General features: G+C 36.0%; 1 protein-coding gene across 2 annotated transcripts in view; it reads right to left on the reverse strand.

Annotated features, from left to right (window-relative positions):
* Positions 1–27,077, reverse strand: part of fgf13a (fibroblast growth factor 13a) — a 118,795-nt gene that overhangs the window by 71,203 nt on the left and 20,515 nt on the right. The gene's annotated exons all lie outside the window — the stretch shown is intronic.

The raw sequence follows: 27,077 nt of genomic DNA on the forward strand, positions 1-27,077 counted from the left end.
ATCTTATTCACTGTATTAGTAGGCAAGCAAATGGCATGCACAGGCTCCTATGTGACACTGGAGAGACATTTACTGTTATGAAGTCATGCGTACTGTGACATTAAGAAGACTTTCTATAGCAACACTCTGCATGTGTCTATAGCAATCCTGTAAAAATCCCTGTGTTTCTGTTACTGGACCTATTGCATCTGTCCTCCTTTGGGCACAATTCCTGCTTAGCTTCTATCATTGGCCTATTTTCTTTCTGTTGATGGATTTGCTACAAGCGAAAAGGCCCAAATTAATTGTATCTTCTCACCCTAATGGATTTGAGAGCCATGTCTCTTTTTGACACTTCTATTACTTAATAAGGAGACTATTAATCAGCAGCCTCAATCAAATCACTACCATATTTTCCTCGGATATTATTCATGACATGCATGTGCAACATTCTTTTTAATTTTCCAACAAAAAAAGGTAAAAAAAAAAAAAAAAGAAAAGAAAAAAAAAAATTTGTAAGTGAATAATTTTGCAAGTACACAGGTAACTCTTAATTCAGAATCCATGACATGCACTTTTTTTTAATGTCCTGATATTGCTGATATCAGCTCTTCTTAAGCTGTTATTATATTAAACACTTGAACTGCATGTCAGATTCAGTTCGGGTTTTCTAGAATGATAAAACCTGAATAGATAACAGTGCTTCCACATTACTCTGAGATGAACATAAAGGACTAACATAACTGAAACTTTTCATGCAGAAAAGGAAAATGTTACTTGGATCCATTTAATGTTTTTTTGTTGTTGCTTGTGTGTGTTTTTTTTTTTTTTTGTTTTGTTTTGTTGTTTTTTTTTGTTTGTTTGTTTGTTTTGGCTTTTTTTTTTAAGTTTAAAAACTACTGAACACAGTAAGCTTTTGCTTACTTTAGCAGAACACATCTGGTCCCCTTCATGTTCAAATATTTTGTTAACAGATGTTAACATGGCTTAAATGCAGAATTTAAAACACTGTACTTTTTTTTTTTTATTAATTTCCATCAACAAGAAGCATCCATTTGATCAACCTTACATATACTTTGCAGCTTAGCAACAATTCAAATCATGTAACAAGTATCACAAAAAAACAGTGGTAGTGACAAGGTGAACAGTGGGCGCTAAAACAGACAACACTGCAATAACAAGGTCCCAATCCTGATATGACAGAATGAGACCGGTAATAAATGAAGAAACAAAACACACTAATAATTTTATTCTATTTTTTGCAGTTTCTTGAATTACATATTTACATGTTCTATAGTATATTTACAAGATTGGGTAATTTGATAATATGCAATATATCTCATCCTGTGTGCCATAATTATGCCAAACTTGCACTGTCCTGCATTGTTTACATGGTTTTGCTTTGTTTGCACTAGCCTGCATTATTTTGTAGATCTTTTATCTTGTATATACCTAGTTTCTTATGCTTTTTAAGTTATTGACATTTCGTTAGTTTTAACTACCTGTTTTGTCATTGGAAAAGAGAAGCTCTCCAAACTCATTGTACATTCTGTGTAATGACAAAAAAGGGCATTCTGATTGTGATTGTGATTCAGGTTCTGATTCAGATTCTGATTATTTTTTCTGACAAGCACAATCATTGGCAATAAGAGTGAATTTTACAACCACTGTAGCAGTGATGGGAGAACCGGCATTAAAATAAACAGCATTGCGTTACATCTATTAGCATTTGAGGTGAGCCGCTCTGACTTGAACCACTGTTGTGTGCGGTCATTTCTGCCTCTACCTTCACAGAATCGCTGCTCTGTAAACATGTGGGAAAAAGCATGCGCTCACGGAAAACTATTTCCAAATGCACTGCGCTCATTTCGCTGAGTTTCAGTGGAAAGTGGAAAGCCCAAAAATTGCTTCTTTGTACCAAGGTTATTATAGTTAAAGAAAACGAACAAAAAAATGAAAACTAGAATAAAATAAACATTCTTGTTAACTGAAATAAAAATAAAAACAAGAATAAAAAAAAAATGATAACTAACTGAAACCCTATTGTGTGTTTACAAAATGAACTAAAATTAACTAAAATTATAGCAAAAATGTCCTTTGTTTTCGTTTTTGGAAGTTTATTTAATACATAATCTCTTGGGGTTGAATTGAAATCTATTTAATTCACTCCGTCGGATTTCTGCCAGGTGTCTGCATCGTACGGCACCTGAAGGTCAATGATGTGACGTGTCAACAGCTAGCGTGATGGCTATGGAGAAAGCGGCAGTCCTATTTGGGATTTCTTTCATTATGACATTATGCCAACTTGTTACAGTTTTCACAAATAAATCCCAAAATTTCCATCCTTATTTGTCATAAATATTAGATTTTTTTTTTACAGTACAATTTACTTTGAAATTTACATTAAACATTTTAACTGCTACTGTATAACCGGAATACTGCTGTTAAAAATAATGTTTTCATTTAAAGTGTTTGTAAATCTAAAGTTACTACGTTTATTATTTAATGTAGCAGTACTTGAAGCGTGCTATACACACCATTTGAATTCATTATTGAATTTTGCATGTAAGAAGTTCATAAACCCTTCTTTGATCTTTGGGGTTAGTGTGACCCCATTCAGTGTTTAGCATTTAAAAAATAATAGTTGACTTTTTTTTTTTGCTTCATATTCATAACTTTTCCTAATTTGATGGGTACAATTAATGAAAGCATAAAATTACCATGATGATATTTTTTCAATGTACTGAGCACATTTCACATGTATTGGTGGTCTTGGGGTCGATTGACCCCAAGCTTTTTTAACTGTGTAAAACTTGTCTGTGTGTGAACCATGTATGACCTAACATCCTCACACCTGCAGGCACAGAGCTGATACTTTTGAGTTGATACACAGTGTTGCCAACTTAGTGACTTCGTCGCTATATCCATTGAGTTTTCAGACGCTTCTAGCAGTTTTTTTTTTTTTTTTTTCACAAAAGCGACTAGCGACTTTTTCTGGTATTATTGGAGTCATTTGGAGACTGACGTAAATTAACTGAGTTTACTCTTCTTAGTGAGGAGTGGGTACAGAGTTTATTTATTTTGCTGTTCTGAACATTTTTAGGCTGTATTTTCGTCAATTTTTACTTTTCCAATGACATCCCTACCGAACAGGTTAAGATTTCACTATCAAGAGGTTATTTATGTATTCAACAAATAAAGTTCCTGACACAAAAACATGGGCAACAATTTTCTTTAAATCATTTTCTGGAGGCAAATATCCCTGGGGTCAGATTGACCCCAAGGGTGAAATGTGTTAGTAATACTTGAGGATAATTGGAGGGTTAATCACGATTAGGAGATTAATTTTAATAAAAAATCCTAATCATTGTCCAGCACTATTTAAAACAGACCCCTTCTACCATATCCAAAGATATGGTGGAAGGTGTAATCCTCGATGGCTGTAAATGTAATGTCAAACTGCTGGCATTAATGAATTGTATAGCTGTTTTGTCTTTATTATCCTCACTTCCCTCTCTTGCTGTTTAAGTAGTTCTCCCTGAGCTATGTGAATATATGTGAATAGATTCTGGAGAATGTGAAATTCCTTCTGACCTTTATTGATGAGCTAACTAAATGCCGGCTCATCAGAGACAATAAAAATGAGTGACTGTGGGGCTAAGAGGACAACAACAGAGGAGGGGGTGGGCATCATCTTTTACAGCTTTCATCCTTGCCCTAGCCTTGATGAAGAGTGCCTTTTGGGACTGAAAGAAGCATGATGGATTAAACAGCAGGGTTGGGAAGTTCACTCTCTATAAGAGTGGCCACTCAGGGTGAGCTGTCACCCAGGTCCATGATGGCTGGTGATCTATAGGCAACAGTGCTGTGACACTGGACCTCCAGTAGGTTCCAATAGATGTCCTTGCCCACCTGACAGGAATAAATCCCATAGTAAAGAGAAGTGGGTACAAATAAAGGTGTGGGGTGTAGTGTCTTTGTTGCTTATTTATTTAAGGCCTGTTGGAGTCATGTTTAGGATTTTACAGCAACAGTATGGCAGTCATGAAATGTATAAAGGAAGGGCTGTGCAATGATTGTGCTGTACTTAAGCTAAAATGTGGATGTGTCACTTAATGTAGTAAAGCATCATCAGTGACACCCAAGCTCACAAATACCTAGGCTCAAATGGGGTTGAAGGACATGTGTTAATTCAAATATAGCACTAACAGGTCAACATAAATTAACTACACTCCCATATATCAGATGCACTGTGCACACTTTACTCAAGTCATGGTTTGTATCCAATGAGGAGGCGGAGCACAGTCATCATAGTTTGATAAACGGCATACTCACAAATTTAGAATCAAAATTAAGCACAGAAACAGGTCTGTAGCCTGAGGTTTTTGTCTCAAAAATAGCCTGGCCTCAATGTGGATTTACAAGGAACAGAATCTAGCACATTGTCTTCTGGGATGTCTTCAGTTCAACATGGCTTCATCTCAAGAAAGAATAGTTTTATTTTGGTAGTAAGTCACCTTGCTGGCACCAGAGATAGTAAATCGAGTTGAACTTGAGGTTTTCTTTGAAATGCATAATGAGCTTGCATTTTGATTCCTGCTCTTTCATCCCTCTGAGCTCACATTATTTCTCACACCCATTTTTTCTTTGTCTCCCTCACCTATTGCTTCCTTTTTCTCTACTTTCTTTGTATTTTATTTCATTTAATTACTATAGGCTATATAAGATGAAATTATCACACTGGGGTGAGTTAGGTAACTAAAGCGGTGGTTTTCAAACTTTTTTCTGCAGTGTCCCCTTTGGAGGAATAAACATTCTGAGGCCCCCCCTCGCCCTTATATATACATTTAAATATATATAAAACTCACTATAACTACATAACTTATAATTATGTAACTTACTACTTACATTAGGGAGATGTAATAATGTGTGTGTGAAACATACTTACTGTTAAACCAAGAGCAAGATATCTGCCCTCTTTCTTCCCAGTTACCTGTTTCTTCATATCACTCTCTTTCTTTTCTTCCTTCGATGCGTTCAGTAAACCCTAAACTCTGCTCTGCAGTTCTACTTCTTCTTGATATTTTTTAGCATTTGGCAAAAATGAATTGGTGCATTACTGCCACCAAGTAGTCTGGAGTGTGGACCAGAATGTTTCCCGAGAGCCCAGGTTGTCAAAACATTAGTTTTTTTGCTACATTTTCCCAATCCCATTCATAGTATTAATTAAGTGTAGTACACAATAAATGGCATGGTTTTCAAATTTCTGTATGCTCTGTTGCTCTGTTAAAACTGTTGGAAAGGTTAAAGCCATTAGTATAAAGGTGGCCTGATCAAGAAAAGAAAAGAGGGAAAATGTTTCCATCTGTTACCTACTTTTACTGACAATTACTCAAGTATAACACAATTAGGTTATGGCTTTAGTCTCACTCTCTCAGTTAAAGCATTTAATTTACTCCAACGCACAGTATGTAAAGAAGCTATTAATCTGTCTCAGAGGGCAGTTTGCCATTTTATTCACTTTTTTCATCTAGAGATTAAGTATTATGGACCAAGTCCTCCTGTCATCTCCCATCCAGTGTGCCTAATGACACCGTGGAACACATATCAGAGCAGGGGTCAGTTGATCTAATGCATAACTGAAAGAGGAATTTCAAGTAATATCATTAAGACCAAATATAACCTATAGTAACCTATAGAGAGAACTTGGGGTGTAGTCAGACACATGGAGCTGACCTGTCTCATACAGTAAAATACAAACCAAGACAAGGCAGTGGAACATACAGTGGCAGTTTTGAGAGAAAAACAAAGCTTAAAAAAAGAAACAATAATGTCAATTATTAAATTAGTTGACAACTATTCTGGTAGTCAACGTAATCATGACTAATCGACTAATGTTGGCAACCCTAGTGACATTTTTTCAGAGTTTGGCTAGTCCTCTGATATATATATATATCAGAGGACTAGCCAAACTATATATATATATATATGTGTGTGTGTGTGTGTGTGTGTGTGTGTGTGTGTGTGTGTGTGTAATTTAACATGTTTTAAATGTTAATTCTTACTGAATGACATGAACCAAGGAGTAAACTTTGTGTAGTCAACAGGTTGCAGATGAGCTTCTTATTGTCGTTTTACTTACAACAGTCTGTCTCTGTGCTGGACCTGTTGGATCTCAGTGTTGCATTTGACACAACTGAGTGCATAATCTTATTTCAGAAACCACCAGAATGGGAATGAACTTAATGCTTTAGGCTGGTTTGAATCATATTTATCAAGTAGAATATAGTTTGTATAATGTGTCCAGTCTGTAATGCAGGGTACTGAACTTGTACCAGTTCGGTTTTGTCTTTACATGCATGAAGAAAAAGACATACATTGCTATGCTGATGACACCCAGCTCTATTTATCTATTAAACTAGAGCAAACTAAGTAATTATAATACCGAAAGGTTTGACTTAGATACATGACAGCCTGCATGATTTGCTGTTTTCTCCTTTTAATTCAGTCTAAACTACTATTTGCAAATTGCTTTCATAAGCATTATTTATTCCATCATTTATCTTATTACAGTTTGTTTAATATCCTCTGTCCTTTCGGATCCAACAGGTTCTTGTCATCTTCTTCAAAATGACCCATTAAATTCAGCAGGGAAACAACAAAAACTGCAGGATAGAGGTCCTCAAGGACCAGAGTTTGGACCAGAGTGCTCCAAAACTGATTCACCTGCATTTTGATCAGCTACAGTTTATTATCATTTATTTTTTGTCATTTCCATCCTGCTTAATTTTAAAGATGCAATTGAAAACAAATGCATTCATTTTACCATATTGTAAAACAAACCATTATTCAAAATCTGCTATTCATCTTTTAAATTCTCTGTAATTTGTAAAGTTTGTTTTAATATTTTATATATATATCTTGTGTCCTTCATACCATACTGTACGGTTGTATGTTGTGCTGCTCAAACTAATTGCCCCTGGCGGGACTAATAAAGTTGTCTAAGTCTAAGTTTAGGTCATTCTTATCTTAAAGTCGCACTACGTAACTTCTCAACCTTAGAACTCTGCATTGCTGACTGGTTTCTTAGCATAGTGACTTTTATTATGTACATTTCTGAAGACACTGCTGCCCAGCAGCATACAGAGGCCGAGAAACCACATTTCACAATTTTTGCTTCCAGGATGCCGCGTGACATTGAAGTTGAGTTTCACTTTATACACTGCATCATTGCTAGCAAGCGGATATCAACAGAAGAAAAAAAAGAGAAACAGAGAAAGTGATAAGACAAGAGTCAACAAAGGACTGACTTTCACTAACTGGAGAGAGGTCACAGTACAGGTAGGATGCAAGATGGATGTCGAATTAGATGTTTTTGGGTGTGCATCACTGAGAAAATCTAATGTGTCTTTAATGCATGTTATGTATGTGTGTTTTAATTGTGTTGTGGCTCCTGTAAGATCATTATCCAGATGTGCTTGTTGATATACAGGTGTTAAAAAAGTATATTTGTAGGGACTGGGATATTAAGAAAAAAAGGAAATACTGAATTAGTGTTTTAATTTTTTATGCAAGAATAATTTTCAGACCAAATGGTTATTTCCTAAGATTTTACACTTGCATTTTTAAGTAACTGCAATAAATATTTTTAGGTGAAAGTGTGAAATAAGGCACTGTGGTTTGCCAATATGATTTTAAAAACAACATAGTTGCATTGCTTTGAGAAAAACAAGAACATGAGAAGTATATTTTAAGTAAAAAAAAAGCAGATTTAGTTGCTTGAACACACAAAAAAATGAAAAAGAAATGTTTGTTTTTTTGTTGTTGTTGTTTTGAGTAATGCATAATACCAAAGGAGAAGTAAATGTTAATAACAATAAATATATATTAGCATGTTTGCACATGTAAGTGACAGCTGCACAACCTCCGTCCCTGTCATAGATTCAAGTTGTTTTATCTTATTAACAGCAAGGAATACACAAAAAAAAAAAATCACTTTTCCAAAGCAGATTAATGCTAGGGATCTCTTTCACTACAAATTACAGCTGACAAGAGCAAATAGGATTATAAAGCATGTACGTTTGACTATTGCCTGCTGATAATTTGGCCTTTGAGTTTAGGAAGACTGAAACATTGTGGGAGAAGGTTCAAGTGTAATAGGATCAAAAAACCTGAGCAATACGTGACACCAAGTAGCTTATGAATCTGTATCAAATCCACTTCAAAGTCACAGATGATTTACATGTTCTTTTCATGTCAACTGTGATCAGTGTTGAATGTTACACAAAACAGATACAAAGATTGATCATGTTGCTTGTCCATCATGCTGTACATTGCTGGTTTATGACACGTAGATTTTAATAGGATAGATTTGCCTCCTTGCATGCTTATGATGATTAGCACAGGGTCAACTAACTCCTCCACAATATGACGAACTGAATGCACTTAACACCACTGAATTTTGAAAGGCTTACAATAATGTCAGACATTCAATGGCAGAGAAAGTTTTTAGCTTCTTTTCAAGTTTTCCAAATGTTGCAATGTTTCTGTTTCATCTTAAAAATTTTGTTTTGTTTTTTTCATTGTTTGGATTCTTTGTTACTTTAATAGAAGATTAAAATGGTTGCCTTTGTTTGCTTCTCACTGATGGTGCCTTCCAAACCACATCTACTTGTAGATTGTTGCTGCCACTTGGCAAGAGTCTAAAAGATTGAATAACCTAAACTGTAGACTGTAGGCTACTGTTAATGTTAATGCTGTTATAGGTCCCTTAGCTTGGAAAAAAAAAAAAAAAAAAAAAACTGGATCAAACCCAATTTCTTCTAAATATCCCCAATGTTAATTTGTGAAAATAGTTATAGAGAAAGAAAAGCTGCTGAATGCTTCTGTGAAGAAACCGGCACCTTCAGTCTACTTGAGCACAGCTGTTTGGTTGCACAGCTGGATTAGTTTTTCTAAAACCAACCCTGCATTATTATAGTTAATTGTATCTTAACAAACATCTTAATCAGATGTTTGTTGCTTTCTGATGGTCTCAAGTTATTCATTTATTCTCTGATTTCCCTCTACCATCTGTTGTAGTGAAATCCTGCAAATTTAAACCTATAGCATACAAATAAATGGACTCTCAAAGTGAAAAGTTTGCATAAGAAACAAACAACTTCCCTGTATGTGCTGCTGTAATCATAAGGTGGCCTTAAAATGCTCAGAATCCACACACGCATACACACACTAACAGAAAATGTTTCCTCCAATTGGAATGCCGTCATCTGCAGTTTCATAACAATAATCAATGTGATTGTCAGAAATGAAGCTCAGAACGAGGGACAAGTCCATGGTAACAAATGACGAACAGCATCATTCATCTAAAAGCAATATTTAATCAGTTATTAAAACCCACTAAATGTATTCTTTCTTCTTGTCAGAACTGATAGCATTACATAACTGGAACAGGTTACATGCCTTCTGCTAGCTATGCAGCAGGGACAGCAGTAACTGGTCCCCATCCTCTGTTGGCTCATGAGCCTCACTGCACTTTGTACTCAATAAATTCATGGCTAACCAGGTTAATGGACCCATTCCACTTTCATGCACTATGAGTCAATATGGAATATCACTGTTTTCTTTAACACGGAACCTTAAAAGTATTTATTTAACACAAGGCTTAAAAAATCATGACATAGTTGGATTTTAAAGATATTTTACAAGACACCTAAGAAATTTAGGACCAACGTAGACACCCATGATTCAACAAATACACACTGTAGATCTTTTTTTTATATGAGCACCATATAATCATATCAAGCCCTCACAGGTTTTGAAAAGCCTTTTCATTAATCACTTGACAAAAAAAGAAAGAAAAAAGTGAATGGTCCAAGCTTTTCAGCCAAGAACACATATGGAGTGAAGCATCTTTCTCTGCCAGCCAGATCAGATCCCAGATGGGCATCAGAACTACTCACACTTTGGTTTACTAATGCACATTTACAGCCTTTCCTGTTGTTATAGAAGGAAAGGCAGCAGAGGGACAGTGGGTGGAGAAAAAACAAGTAGAGGAGTGAAGGCATGTACACAGTTTAGAGGAACATGTAAAAGGTGGAGCAGAGAACAGGGAATTGACCTTAAAATGCTGTCGTTGTGAGTCTTAGCTCTGCAGAGATTTGGCTCAGTATTTGCATTTACAAACACAGCAGAGTCTTCAAGTCTCTCATTAATAACAGATCATTGTAAGATAAACATTCTTGTGTAAGTAGTTGTGCTTCTTTAGTAATACTTGCATTCTTCATTCTCACTAAGATGGAAAAAAAGATTTCATGATTCACTTTAAAATACAGCAATACACTGTGTTTCTATGATCTTAGTTATTAAATATATTAATATTAGAAAAACATTACCTAATTAACATGATTCAGTAACAATAATGTTAAACTGGTTTAGAAAAGTCTGATAAATTCTGAAGAAAGCAAACGCTCCCCAAAAAATAAGAACAAACAGAGGATGGAATGATAGCTCCATAGATTATAGGGTATAGAATTGAGAATAAAATAAGCTTTTGGATTTGTATTATGACAAACCCTTTTTCTATATTTCCAAATGATGAACTAACTGTCAATTTCAATTGACCCAAGAATTTCAACTAGCTTGGCCTTGATGTAGGATTACATAAAGGATTCAAATCCAGGCATTCATAGAAAGGAGATTTAGGAGCAGCTAATGCCAGCTCTATCTGAATCATCAAATAAATGGGATTAATGTTTGATGGCTCAGTTTGCTGATAATGCATTTTGAGAGGGACAAAATCTCTTGTTTTGCTTTTGTCAAGTTGGAAAAAAAATCAAGACATTTGTTAAGATATGTGATGGAAACTAAATCAGGATAACATTTGGAGAACCCTGATTAAGACATTACTCTGTTTAAGATATTGCCATATGAACATTTTTTGATCTACTTAACCCAAATAAGATAATTTTCTCAACGGTCAAACTCCTAGGTCTGAAAGTGTGTGTGTTTCTATCTTTGTAAGAATAAATGCATGTGTATATAAAGCCATAATCCAGATTTTTAAAAAGCCATGACCTGTAACTTGAAGTCATCTGTGGGCATCATATTGCAAACAGGTTTAGTTTGCTTTCTGAAAAGGCTGCATATACTAGACAAGCAGAGCTAGTTTGATTCAAGACAAAAAAACAAGCCTCATGAAAATTCTTTACCAATGAATTAATATTTTAATTTTGAATGTGAGCATAACCATGCTATAGCTCTTGGTGTACAATCACTTTGTACTCCCACATGATTGATTTGAAAAAAAAAAAAAAAACAAACAAAAGAAAAAGAAAAAACAAAAACATGGGTCTTAAAAGAAAAAAAAGACCAAATAGCACCTGATGAATTGGGTCTCCAAAATAAACGATATACAGTTTCACATGGAGAATATTTTCATCTAAAACCCTAAAAACAAGCAAAAGGTTTGAAAGGTATGAAACTGTTACAAGAGAGCACAGATCTGATTCTTTACCATCGCTGTCACTCTGTTTCACAGACGAGGTGGGTATCAGTTGATGTTGTTGCACCAGCTTTTTAAAAACTACACATAGCCATTACAAGGCTCAGCACAGTGAGAGGAATAGAGGGAGAACATCAGGATGTAAGCTTTACACACCAAGACACATGCAAAGATAACCTCAAGCACAGACGTTTTGATTGTCCCCCTCCATCTGGAATTTCCTCCCTTTTCCTAGTCCCTGTAGATAAAAGTTAGACACATGCTATGTTTTAGAAAGAGCTCATTCTGATATTGATATTGATATTGATATTGGGAGTCTGTATGATGGCTCTCTTTATGCATATGATTTCTAATGAACTTGAGGGTAAATATATTTATAGTTTTTTACTTTCCTGCAAAGTAAGGTGGAAAATGTTTGTTTTACCTTGAAATATTTCTACTGGCATCTGCAGTCTTCTACAAACATGTAAAATGATGATTTTCCACCTTACTTTATTTAGATTTGTGGATTCTTGGTCAAATTATTTCTACCACATATATTGCAAAACAAAATGTTTTCCACTCCTTGTATAGATGCACAGTACTGTGTTTGGAAGCTTATATATAATCACATATACAGTGATATAGTTCTGTCTTACTTTAATCCCAAGTAGGGTTCTTTAAAGAATTGTATTTACTCATGAATATAAATGGGGTAAAGGCATGCTAGTATTTTAACCCTGCAGACAGAGCCTAATAAAAAGCACAATAGCTGTAAATGAACTGTTTTTGTGTGTGAGGTAGTGTGTGTAGGCATATGTAAATCCAGGTGTGTTAGTATTAATACATAAGTATTTATGAGTAAAACAGCGTGCATGTGTGTGGCCAATGCTAAGTCAAGCTGCAGGCTAGGTTTACTATCTGGTGTTTACAGAGAGGCTGATCAGAGGGATTACAATTACACAGGAACTGCTTAAGACAGCTGCTTTACTCAGTGTTATCAAACCACCCACACTCGCCATACGCTGACACCCAATATCATACACAACAAGTTGTAAAAGAAAATCTATACATTTTCTGGTATTTATTAAGACTTCCACATGCAACAGGTGACTAGGTGGCTGGGGATTTTACTAGCAGCATTTCTCCAGAGATTACCGACATTCAGACGCTTTTGACAATAGTTGAGTCCGATAGTGTTTAAAAATAACATTATAGTATGTCTGCATGCTATTAAACTACAATAACCTCCTATAGATTTCTGTAACTGCTCGGGTACTTAGCAAGTTGTGTGATAAAGTAGGAACTGCTGTGAAATCACTTTATTCTCACTTTTTTTTTTTTATTACTATTATGGTGATCACAAAACAAGGTGAACATAGCTTCCAGTAGAAATGGTTTACCAGACATGCCTTTCTAAAACTCAGGAGACTTCTCTTGTTTGTGTCTTCACTATCAACAATATTTACAGACTTTAAAAACACATAGCCTGACTATATACGTATGTGGGTACGGAAGGCACAAATGCAAGTCCTCAATCCCTCAAGTTCCACCAGACTGCTGAAGGCATCTTGTGGTGGGGCATTCAAACATTAGCAAACAAGCCTTTATATCCTATAAGTTGCTATGGGAGAGGTATGGATTTTAATTTTTTCCATCTGAATATAGCTGTATAGATGGTCAATCAAATTAATCTCTGGGGAATTTGAAAGCCAAATCAACTCATCAAAGATGTGTTTCTTCATCCAGCCTCAAAAGCTTTTTTTTGGTAGTATCAGCCAGGTGACATTTATGCTTCAACTTCAGCTGGTTCATCTCTGGTGATTAATAAAATCAGTCTTGCTTGTTTTTCCACAGCAAGAGAGCTACATCAACATATCAGTGGAAATGATTCTTCCAACACATTTAAACCTGTCACTTGTGTATTTTGACTTTCTGTCTCATTTCTTCATATCACCAGTCTGGTAAGTTAACCCTGTTATTAACTAAAGTTAGTATTTTGAACACTTTGCATGGCCTACTCACGTTTCCAAATGCTGAGCAGAGTTTATGAAGAGTGCAGCAAACATGATTTGTGTAATTTTTGAGTAGTATCTATAAATACCAGCTGGTGATATTAAAACACCCAGCACTGTTTGTAAATGTAGCTGTAAACACCAGCAACTATTTTTAACACAACAGAAAAGCTGCCAAAATATTTGTTAATATCATGTGAGATTAAATTACAGCAATGCAGAGGGATGATGCGCGTCCGGCAATTGATGGCAATCTCCGTGTGTAAATGATTTATGTACCTGTAAACCATTTGTTAGTCTCACAGTCTTTTCCAGAACGGTCCACACTGCAGATTGTGTTGATTTAATTCACGTATACGCTCATTGATAGATTGCTGATGCATGAATGGACAGTTGAAATGAATCAAATAAAGTACCAGCCTCATGTTTACACTGTCTTCCTTCTGCATAGGGAGATTACAGTGTTATTCCCTTGTTAATGGTCCACCAGCTGTTTGAATGCTAGTGTATATTTAAACAGCCAATGTCTGTGTGCAGACACCAAGGCCACAAACACTAAACTGCTTCACAGAGGTTAAGATAATTGCCATGACAACCACCAAAGCGTGGAAGAAGAGATTAGACAGAATTGCTGGCGGAGAAACAATGCAATGCATGCAATGTTACATACAGTAAATCGATCACACCAGGTAGTTTTTCCCTATAGGGATATGGGCTATTAGAGTGGTCAATACTTATTTAATGAGGAACAGTTGTATCAATTAAACATTAATGACTGTGTTGTAGCACCCTGGACGTCATAGGCTTTACCTGCCAGTTATATTTCCAAATTATTCTTTTCTATATGCTGCCATTCAACATTTAAAATAGGGGAAATAAAGGGGGGAGTTAGAGCTGCAGTCATATTCTCCAGCTAGCGAAACAACATATTTGTTTTCTGTCTATATTATTTATTCTGAGCAAAACAAATCTTAGACTTCACTTCAGCAAACACTCCCGAAGTACAGACTTGTTTGTCTGCTGCTCCTCTGCAGAAGAAATCCTTGTCAACCATACTAAATATTTAATGGCCACATATGTGCAGCAAAAGGCCATTTGCAGCAGCAAAAAAAAAAAAAAGGCTTTGACTCAATCACTGCAAAATGCTGTGCTGGGCTTTAGTTGCAACATAGTTACATAGAGCAATAGCAGCAGGACTTTTTTAAGAGGATCTTTAAAAGTATACATAGTGTCTCTGAAGGGCAGCTGAGATTGCTGTTCTTAAACACAGTGTATGTATGACCTACAGAAGATGTTGTGTCTCCTGTATGGAGAAAAAGGCAAGAGTGCAAGCATGGGAGCAATGTGCTGCAATGGATAGGGAAAGCTATTTTTTTATTGTTATTTTTAGCTGCCTTTAAAGAAACACATCTAAGAAGATCAGTATCAGTTTAAGTGAATGCTATATTTGGAATTTAGCTGCTTTGCCTTGCCATCAGACTACTCTTCGTGGCAGACAACTAAGACCATTTTGTCACTCTCTACAAAGTCTCCAGACATCTTTCACAAAAATGGCAGTTTTGTTTTGCAGGTCTACTGCCTCAACATTAGTATTTTAAAGGTTGAGCTTGGATCCAAACTAGCAGCAAAGTCACAAAGTAACACAAACCAGTTAAGTAAGCAGTAACTCCTGTGTTCACCAGAGTGAAATTACCATTCAAAGGAATCCAATTAATATAATGGCTTCACTCAGTATGGCTATCTGACAGCAAGGTTAAGTGCATAAGATATATACTTTTCTCATTGACCTTTTTCATTGTAGCACATTGCATTGGTTCCATGCTGGCCCTTCTATTTGTTCTCTAAAACTCAATAATATAACCTGCCATCTATTCCATTTACTTTTTATCAGCTCCATGAAAAGAAAAAGAGCTTTTTCTTTAATAACCAAGATGGCCCTGCATAGACAACATCATTCATTTTTAAGTTTACAATAAGGACCAAAAAAATCTAAAAATATCATAATTGGCTGTAAATTCATATAAATTATGCAGTGTGTCTAAGCAACCTTTTGGTGGAGATAATGAGATTTAAAGGTCTGTCCTAACAACACTTCCATGTAACAAAACCAGACAGCACACTAGAAAAAAATGCCACTATGTTGCACTCAGGCAATGGAAATGACACTGTGTGAGAGAGTGAGAGAGTTGACTTCTTGATGCAGCATCCACTTCCACTTGTTATTATGGTTGTATTGCTACAGGGCCAGATGTCCTATTCAACTGAGATGAAGAGATACCAAAAATATACCCAGCATCCCCGGTACTTCATAATATCACAGAATGAAACAGATATCAGGAGTGCATCATTTCAAATATTGCAGCAAGGCTCACATTATATGTGATAATCACAAGCCAAAGTTCTCGTTATGAATCACAGCCAGAATTTGACCTCATCAGTGACACATTATGCAGATTAGGGGAAGTCATTAGCTTGAGGCCCATCTTTTTATCGCCATGCTTTCGTTCTTTTTTTTCTTTCTCTCTTTTTTTTAGGTAATGCATTATAGCATAAATGCTAAACAAAATATTTAGATTTCCTTCATTATGGGATGAGCTTCATCTTACAGGTAATGTAAAAAAAAATTACTTGTATATCATGAGAAAAGCACAAATAAAGCTGCTAATAAATTCCTATTTTCTGTTCTGATGATTAGTGTCAAGCAAGGAATTTCCCTTTATTTTGTCAGATGTGAGGCTTTTATGCTTTCCTTGATCTTCTATCATGGCAAATTAAATATTTGGGGACTTCTAAACTGTTGCTTGGACAAAGCAAGACAGCTGATAAATCATCTTCTGCTGTGGAGTATTATGATTCCTGCATTTTCAGTTTGTAACACAATTTTTGCTGTGTTTATTTAGTTTTCCTCTCCAGCCAAACCGAGATAGTCTAGTGGTAAAACATTACACAGTGCAAGCTGAGTATTATTCTAACAAGCAAACTGAAGCCTATGTGCAGTATTAAAGATGGTTAGATGGCATATTTCCATCCCTAAAGATGACTGACAGAAGTCAAATCTGTATTTTTAATGGCAAATCTTGTTTAATCATATAATTGTCTTTGATATTTTGTCCAACAGGAACATTAATTAAATTTATTTTATTTAATTTTATTTAATTTTTCAGTATCAAATCTTGCCCCTCTGTTGTTCTGTACATCACAGTCCTCATTAATGTCAGAGCAATAAGCTGGTAAACATTAACATGTCATTGTTGGCAGGAGTGTGGAGGAGCTTACAACGATACTCATCATTCTCACGAACTTACAAGCGGTGCTCTCCCCACAGTCTATCAGGTTTTAATTTAACGCACACTGGATTAGCTTTTGTCCTTCATATGACCTAACCACAAACACTCTATTATGGCTCCGGGCCATGAAGCCCTCAGGGACTGTAGCTCAGTGCATAAAGCACCTCTGGTCAAGCGCAATTCCTTTAACTGAACTCTTTCACATACCTCTGATTACTATACGTAAAAAAAAAACATTAGGGTCAAGTAGCCATTAGAGTGTGTTTTTCTGCACTTTTCTGCCAGTATGAGTTTTACTGGAAAAGTCTGGAAAAGAAAAACGATGTGTATCAATGTGCAATTCTTAGCTAGATTTTATTTTACTAGTCAGTAAAAGTAGTCAGCAAAGTGAACAGCAGTGGTTTTCCATGATTTTTCCTGCAGTAAGAGATGAAGGGAGGTGTCTTTTAGAAAAGCACCAAAGATGGATGAAGCACACAGACAGACAGGTATACATAGAAACAAATATAAGAAAACCTTAAAACCAATGATAACTTGACTTGAATATGAACAATAATCAATTTAAAAAGTCATATAATATTTTAAGGGAATGCTATTCAAAATTATTTAAAAACATCATGTTTCTTACAAACATGTGACCTTTGGTAATAAAAGGGACAAAGCATAGTGAGCAGCAAACTATGTGACCACGTGATCTCAGGTCTTAAACTGAGAGCCCTGCACTTCAAGAAGATGAGACAAATACTCCAGAAGCAATCAACACCACATCACTGCATCATCATCATTCTCCTCATCCTCAGCATGCCTTCAGCCTCCTTCACTACCCTGCCCCCTGACCTGTGCCATAAACATGTGCAGTGAAAGCCTGCATGAGCAAAACTGTGAACATGGTGCTCCAAAGCGGTTAGCATGGTGACAGCTTAATGATTAATCTGTGCCTTACATACTTTAAATCTGGGTATTTATTCCAACAATGACCACAACCCAGAGTTTGACAATTCAAGCTATTATCACACATAAATAGTGGAAATTTTAAGGCGAATTCATGACAGTCTGGGATGCACCTTTTTCTCAATCACCCACTGCATGTGTGATACACATGTCACAGACACTTATGTATAAACAACAATAGATGCAGTTAATGACAATAAATAAACAGCAGTTTGCTAAAGTTAATATAGTTTAACATTTTTGTTTTAAAACTGATTGTAATACAATATAGCTAAAAAAAAATGGGGCCTTCTAATTAGAAGTTAAAACAAGAATTCAGTTGAAATAACACAACAAACTGAACTTAAAGGTAACAAACAAAGATGTTACGGGTAACAAACTTAACATTGTGTGTAAATTTGGACTATATTTGTGTTTGTCTCTGTTAAGTAAATTGCTGTCTTTATCATTTTAAGATTGTGGCTATGTTTTTTTCTATGACTGGTCCAGTAGCTTCTAATTCTCTGTATTACCATGACGTAAGTGCTACATGTGGTTCACAGTGGGAGACTTTTGCCTAGTGATGTAATCCCATTACTGAAAATGAGACAGTGGGGTGCACGTTGAGTTGACTGTGTAGCGTGTGCAGGAGGCAGGATGTGATGCAGAAATTACTGATGAAGATCACCGTCTTTTCATCATGCAAAGTTGAGATTACCAGATGCAGCCTTGTTATGTGTTGATACCAGTAATGCATATGTGTGAACATATATACAGTAACCAAAAGTGTGTGTGGAAAGCAACACAGAGGTCAGCACAGAAGAAGATGAAGCATCTTCCTGTGGTTAAAATCATTCTTTCCTCCTTAACCCTTAACTGTTCTGCTCAACGGTTTGATCAAGCAAATTTGAATCAGTTTATTTTATCTTATTATGGAAAGTAACCTTAACGGAGCCATCTTATAAACATGGCTCCTAAACAGTCAAAAATAAAATAAAAGAAAGAAAGCCTTATAATTATTGCCCCAAAGTATTGGAAAAATTAAAAGAAACAATCTCTCTTTGCTTGTATTTTTCTCAATGCAGAAATCAAAATGTTAAAAACACTTTGTGACCTGTTGAAGCACTTAAGGAAGATGTTTACTCTGAAAAACCTTATTTATCTAAAATATGTGTTTAACCTTCACTTTATATAACATCCTATAAACTAGAATTGTTTCAACACCACTAGTACAATGAACACAAACTTGGATATCCATAGGGTGAGAAGAGGCACAGTTAGAGCCTTTTATTGAAATTACTGCAGATATGTCATGTAGTAAATCAGTGAAATGGCTACAGAGAGAAAACTTGAAAAAAGAAACAAAATGGCTATAAAGAGACCCAAATAGCTCAGATATAGAAAACAACCACTAAGGGACACCGAAATGTCTGTTTTGATCTATGAGTCTTGCAAAGGAAGTTGAGGCAGCTTTTAAATGCCTTTTGTCTCCTTGTTTCATAAACCATCCAGCTGATGACACATGATTATAAATATGCCATACGCCAGTTATGAATTATTCATTTTTAGGGAATAAAGCTGCTAACATAAAAAACAGGCTAAAATTTGTCCTTAAATTTGCAAACTCACTAGTGTTTTGTAGTATGCTATATTTATTGCTCATGTAACTTTATTGTAAATGATAAATGTGTCATTTTTCTCCCCCTGTATTGCACAGCACAGTGTAAAGCTAACTGAAGGAAAACTGTTTACTTTTTTTAGTGTACTCATGTTTCTATGATCAGAGACAGATTTGCTTTGTGTGGCATTTCATACAAACATGGATGGTTATTGTAAAGTCCTTATCTTCATCCAAAGTTGAATTTAACATGTCTTCATGTCTAATTCTGGCATGAAAAAGACAAGTACAGAGAAGCTCAGAACACCAAGGACTCAATCCATTTATGAAAACAAGCCAAAAACTCCATAAATTGCTCAAACTCTTGTCACTTTTCCACAAATTGCTTGTTATCTCCTTCCAGTGTTGCTGCCACTTATAAATAATTTAGCCAGAGATTTACAGGTGAGAATACTGTCCATGTGACACAGTAAGATTGGGCTGCTCTAAGTCAACCCCTTATTTACAGACATGGATGTGAAGTGTTACCATATTTTGAGTACAAAAACTAGTCTATAGCCTACATTATGACCTAGATGGAAAAAAAGGGAACAGAGAAGAGACTTAAACACTTTTCTCTGCCTGCTGTCTTCTTGGAAGTGAAGAGTCATCCGTCTCCGACACACTTACAGGAGCCACTTAATGGGGCTTCTTAGGTATAAATTTGGTGTAAATGTGTGTGAGAGAGATGTTTTCTCATCATGTTTCAGCTTCCAGCACCAGGATCTGCCCCACCAGCCACAAACAAAAAAGATTTAATAAACTTGATTGTCCAACACATGAGCCTGCAATTTGGTGAAGAGGAGGGCTTAATAGAGGATCGCTATCTGCAGTCATTCCTTTTAAATAATGGGCTGAGCTGTGCAAATTTTAAAATATTCAGGCTAACTACTCATACTCATGTAAAACCTCTGTTCTCTCAGAATGAGGTTAACCAGTTTCAGACTTAATGGACAGAGTAACTGGGCTACTCTGATCTGGTCTAATCTGGGCCGGATTGTTCTGGGTATGTCTGTTGACTCTCCCCTGCTCAGCTCTGCCAGGGTGTACCCAGAGGGCCTGTTATTTTGGGAGCTCAGCTGAGAAGAGATGACAACATCATGGACTGCTTAAGCTGCTTACATTTCTTCAAGCACTCCCAGTGCACCCTGGGATCTAACTCTTTGAGTTGCTACTGTCACTGTTGCTCCACATGCAGTGAGTGCATGTGAACAGGCACTATGGTGAAGCCACAAAGCATTTCGATCTACACAATTACACACACACACACACACAAAATCTCCTGTTAACAGTCATATACTGTATGGTGATATCAGTGGGAAGTATGTGCACAGATCAAGGAGAGCGTTTGTGAAACTTCAAGATGAGAAAATCCCGCAAAGGTATGTAGTCAATTGGGACGGGGTAACACAGAGGTGAGAGGATAAAGGGAGGAGTGTGTGTAGGGGGTGTAGTAGTGTGCTGTTGTGCTACTGTATATTATTAGCAGAGCGCATCTGGAAGAATTATGTGGTTATCAAAGCACAGATCTTAATTCTGTAAAATACGAAACGGCACATCTACTATTTCACTGTTTGTGCACTGTTGTACACTGTCCTGTGAGTCTTGCTAATATGTCAGTATATTGTTCTCATTAGTGTATTGGGATTCATATCTACACACACGCAGAAGATGGGAAAACCCAGCATTATCACTGGAAGGATATGGTTACTTTCATTTTGTTAGTATTGAGTTTCTGGTTGGAAAAAATGCTGAACCAAAAGAACGTACAAACAAATTTACTGGCTGCAGTCTAGTACCATGTCAAGTGGTGAAATGGATAGCTTTACAGCTCTTTAATGTAGGCTGTACACTATCTCTTGTTATTACCAACTTAGTCTTCCTTTTCATATTGTCTTGTGTTAGTTTCAAGCCATTCCTGGTACAAGTTATTATAGTGTATGTGCAAGAGAGCCTCGGCCAGTTTGAGTCTAGTTAAGTGTTTAAATGCAGGAATAATTCAGCTTGCATGATCTGAATGTATTAGTTTAGCTTGAGAGCTTTGATTTAGTACAACTTCAATCACAACATTGTTGCATGCATATTATCCCATGAATGCCTTTTAACCTTTTAAATTAAACTTTCAATAAGAAAAAAGCAATAGAAACATTTTTCTTCATATTTTTTTCCATTTCCTTGGGACAATAATAATAAGAATCAATGTATTTTAATAAAATAAAAATTAATAATTTAGTAACAACAGTTAAGAATGTTGCTAACTAACCACATTAGCTGTTATTTTATATGCAGGACATGTATATTTATCTGTAGCTTAAAATAATTATTTAAGAATTAAGATACTGTTGCAAATCTGTACATAATTCATAGCAGTGAGTTACGGGTAATACACACAAGAGTCGGAATAATTAGAGATTTTTTTCATCTGTGCTGTGGATGCTTTTTCATAAAAATCCCAGTCCAGTCACATAATGTTTTTGTGGTTCTGTTTATTCTGCTAAGCCTTTCAGTTTGCAGCCAGTAATTCTGTAGTTGTTTACCTTCATATACAACAAAAGATTTTATTACTGCGAATATTTTCTTTCCTTGTGTTGGAGAAAATACCAAATAAATTTTGTCACAAAAGAAGAAAATAACAAAAAGTAATCACAATAATTTCAATTAACAATAAAAAAAGAAATAATAGCATGGTTAATTTACAACCTCTTTGCACAGAACTCTCTAACTTTGTGTGTGTGTGTGTGTGTGTGTGTGTGTGTGTGTGTGTGTGTGTGTGTGTGTGTGTGTGTGTGTGTGTGTGTGTGTGTGTGTGTGTGTTTTCTTAAGTCTATTTCAGCAGTTACAACTATCTATGACATACTTTGCATATTGCAGGTAATAGGTTAACAGTGTTTAAGCAGAGTCCTGTCAGTATAGGACTGCTTCATTATGAGCTGATATTTTAACAGCAGCCATAATGCCGTCATGCCTGCTGCAGTTATTACAGCTCAGCCTGCACTCATTCAGCCCGATGCAAACAGCACAGACTGGCTCGCGTAAAAACTACTGGCCCAGGATGTTACAAGCTCGTCAGCCAGAAGAGTGACATAAAATTTGACAGCTTGAAATCTAAGAGTTACTAATGTAGGGAGAGGAGGACTTTTACCACAAGTACGACTGATTACACACGTGTTAACCCCTACATACTGCTCATATTTTGTGCCTTCAGAATATGGTCAGGCTCCATTTTGACCCAGGTCAAGAATTCCCTCATAGTAGGTGTCTATATCAAACTTTAAACTGCACATCTATTCAGAATGTGTATGCAGCTTTTGTTACATCAATAAATGCATAATTTATCCTTAGTAAATGTTTTAGAGAGCTGGGAAAGTTTATTTTTTAGGTTTAATAACATTTGTTTTTGGAAATAAGCATCTATTACTACACAGTAGTAATAGATGCTAGGTCCTGTTTTACATAAAACATTAAAACATAAAAGCCTAAATAACCTACATATATTCTACTTAATTTAAAAACTTTCTGTAATGGTTAGAATTTACTGTATAACCATGTTTCACCATTGCAACCATAGAACACTGTCTTAATGAGCAAATTTCTAAAAACATAGTGCTGCTAGAAGTAGTTTGGACTGATGAAAAAGTGAGGAGAAGAGAGGACAAAATGTCTAAAGGAGCTTTGTGTTACATAAGAAGGCTTTTCTAGAGTATTTGTCATATTGAATAGACAGTTCTTTTGAGGTAAATCAGATATTCTCAAATGCTGCATCAGCCCCCAACTGCAGCCGTTCATTTGCCAAAAGCAAATTTGGACTTGCCGATAAGCAGATTTGTGCAATCTTTAATAATAACTGATGCTTTGAGAATTAATTTATTTTTATTTTTATTTTTATATTCCTTGCCTGGCTATACAAGGGTTGAATCAGAGGGGAGATAAAGAGCAAGATCAGTCACAGGTTATATGTGCAGACATTCATCAGCATTCAGACTACTGCTGGCTCAGACAGCTTCCTACAGCAGAGCACGCTTCAAAGTAAGAGAGACAGGGAGAAGCAAAAGGACAAAGCAAAAGAGAGTTAGAAAACCCCTCCAGTCAAAAGAGTCACACGAAGTAAACTTGCAAAATCACATGCATAGACCTTTGCTATGCAAAACCTGTTCATGTATTAGCAGTGATACATCTCATATAAGTGCATATGCAGTGAGTCTTCATTTTGGTGTTCTGATACATTCATTTATAGCTTTATTAATAATTATCTCTTTTAAATTAGGAGAGTTCATTTCAACTGACTCAAATGAAAGTTTGCTTTGGAGATTTTTAACTGAAACTATTTATTTCTGAGTTAAATTTACCTTTTACCTTGCTGTCCTGCTTTTACAGACTTAATGTGTGGAAAACTAAGGAACATGAGAATGACCTTGTGTAAATTACTCTGCATGCAAGCAAGCGCTGCACCTTCAGATCAGCAAATATGTTCACGCTACAACACTTGCAAATGGTTATTGCCTTACAAGCACACGTGCGTGCAACGTGCAGACACATACTTAGTTCCCTCAAATGACTGTAGACTCAGGTGTGCACACAGTCACATATAACTGTAATATCTACAGAATAAGCTAAAAATGATATAACTAATGTCATCCCATGTAGTGAATTAGATAACAGGCAGATCCCTGGGTCTCCTCAACTGCCCCCAAACCAACACCGTCCAGACACAGCAGATGGGAAAGGCATTAAGAGTATACATTCACAACCCTTGCTGTGGATTGGAATTGCTTTCCAACAGTCTTAGATAAGGATTCAAACTCTGACCTTTTAATATACAAGCTAGGACTACGCACAAAAGGTCATTTGGCTAATAGTCACAGTCAGATTTGTCAATAATTTGCCTCTCTGCCCCTCAGAAGACTTGAAATATGGCTGTATGCAAAATCTGTTCTCAATAAGAATCAGTTTGTTACATTTTAAAAGCTGCCATTTAGGTTTTATGATATAAAAAAGTGTAAATATACATTCCAATTGTCACTATTCAGCCTTAATGCACTACTTTATTGTGTCTTCACTGGCTGACATCCAATCTTTACAAAATACTGAACATTCAAATAGGCAATAAAGAGGAGAAACATACATTTCTAGAAGCCTTCGGCAACCTTATACAGCATGATGTTCAAAAGTTAAACAAAAAGAGCAGCACATATATTAGTGGATTTTCTTCTCTTAATTGCATTACAGAACATTCTAAATGTGCAAAAGTGCAAAGCTTTGTTTCTCCTTCCAGTGAAAAAGATTTGTGTTTCCTATATCATCCACAGAAGCCTTCAGAGCACCCCTACAACTGCCCGTTAAAATGCCCTAACTAACTGATATGATCCAGCATCACAAATGACGCTTCAGCAGAACCTGTTAGAAAATCAGACACCATCAGGTCATTTTTTCCTCCATTTTTCTGCTTTCATCTTCCCTTCAATCATCAGGCAGGGTGCATTGACACAGCTACTTATTAGCAAGCAGCAGTGGGTAGGCAGAGATGGCTTTGCAAAGACAAACAGCTTAATTACTGGCAGCACATAGCTTTAATAAGTTCAGCTCAAAATAGTCAGGAAAAGCTGCTGAAAAACATACCATCAGCAGCACTGTAATTATGGCTGTGATAAATCTTGATTTGGGATAGTGGCAAACACAATTATTGAATTACTGAAGCTTGTACTGTATTGTTGGTCTTCCCCTGACCTGAATATCCAGAGCTTTGTATGTGTGCATGCATGTGGTTTTTTGTGTGTGCATCCACAGTTTGATTTTAAGATGCATTGAGAGAAATGTGCTGTATTTCCTGTGCTCTCTCTGATTTTTCTGCCTATAAATGTACCACAAAGGAGAATGAACAAAGAGATAGCAGAATTAAATACTTTTCACCTCACACACCTGCTCAAATATGCAAATATAAACACATCCCACCAGGATTTCAACCTTTATTCAGCATTGGATGAGCAAACATGGTGCAGTAACCAACAATGCATATTAACCTTTTATAATCATTCCGCTGTCTCTACACTGCAAATGAAGATCACTGCAGCTGGGTCATGCAGGGAAATATTATAGTGCTTCTTTAATTCAATTAGCACTTGAAATCTGCTTGTAATTAGTGCTTTGTTGATGTAGTGGTTAAGTACACAATCAGGAATCGAGGCCACTTTCCAACATGCAGTTTGGTGTGGTGTTGTCTTAGAACTGTGCAGAAACAATAAATACAAGTTCACTGAGTAAAATTAATGCATTTGGAAATATTTGAGTAACAAATGTAAATGAAACTCTCATAAATACAACTAAAATCTTTTCAATAACTGGGTGGATAAGTGCAATAAAAACCATATATTTTAAAAAGCCTAATTTTCACAACCCAATTGTGAAGCTATATCATTGGCACAAAGATTAATGATTTCTACTCATTAGGCAGGAAATGTCCGTTTTCTCTCCAACAGTGAGGTGTGCAATAGTGTATAAAGTCATAAATTAATTTAGAATAACTTTAAAACAGAGGTATCTCTTATTTTGACTAAAAATCTTCATGAGTCCACTACAAGGGAAACTTTGGACAACAATAATGTGAATGGTGGTAATGCAAGGAGAAAACCACAGCCCTCCAATGAGAATATCGCTGCCTTGTGAATGAGCCAGAGGATCATTGAAAAAATATTTTTGAATGAGACGGAAATAGAACTTTGGGGTTGAAATGAGAAGTCTTTCATTTGTAAAAGACCCTTATCCTATCTATCATACATAGCAGTGATAACATCATGTTTTCTGCCTGTTTTGCAGAGTCTGGGTCAGGATGGCTTGCCATTACTGTCACAACTATGAAATCTGATTACCAGTGAATTATGAAAATCAGAACATCTTCCTGTGAACACTGAAAGAAAATGTGTGTCCAATTAAAACAAAGACCTTGATCTAAGAGAATTGCTGTGTTTTAAGAGAAGAAACCCATCAACTTCCCAGAAACAAAGCTGGTCTATACTGCTTAAAGGTCCTATACATTTTTACAACAATTTCATATGGGTGTCAGAGGTCCAACAACATTGTTTTCAAAGTGTATTACCCCAAATTCAGCCTTGGTCCTTAATTTCAGCCTTTCCAAAAGTAGCTCTAGTGAGCTCTAACGAGAACGGGCAGTTTCTGTGTCTGAACCTTTAAATAAGTGGTGCCTGTCCATGCCCCTCTCTGGGAAAGGATCCAGCTTTCGCTGGCACCAGCTCAGTGATTTTAGAGGCTTGGGACCTCTAGCTGAGGCTACAGTATCCATTACTGGTGGAGTGGTTATTTTCCCTTGTGAGGTCACAAAGGAAAAAGATTTCAGATTCACCCGTTTGAGCAAACATTCACTAAAGCGTGGAGCAAGCAAGTGAGAGAGGACACAGAATCTTCTCATTTTTGGGCCTCATACACAGGCTATGACTGTTAAAAAAATCTTTAGAAAGTTAATTTTGCATAATATGGGACCTTTAAATTTCACCAGAACTAATGAACAGTTAACAGAAACATTTAGTTGATACTTTGTACAGGACTGAAAGCAGAGGTTAAGATACTTTTGCCACTCACAGGTTTATAACATTACACAATTCTCATCAGTAGATAAATAACCAACAATAATATGATGATGATGTATAATGTTGTGTATGTGCATAAATATAAAAACTTCAAAAGGATTCATAAACTACAGACTCCAAATACTAAGA

This window comes from Melanotaenia boesemani, chromosome 7, assembly GCF_017639745.1.
Source record: "Melanotaenia boesemani isolate fMelBoe1 chromosome 7, fMelBoe1.pri, whole genome shotgun sequence".
Lineage (NCBI taxonomy): Eukaryota > Metazoa > Chordata > Actinopteri > Atheriniformes > Melanotaeniidae > Melanotaenia > Melanotaenia boesemani.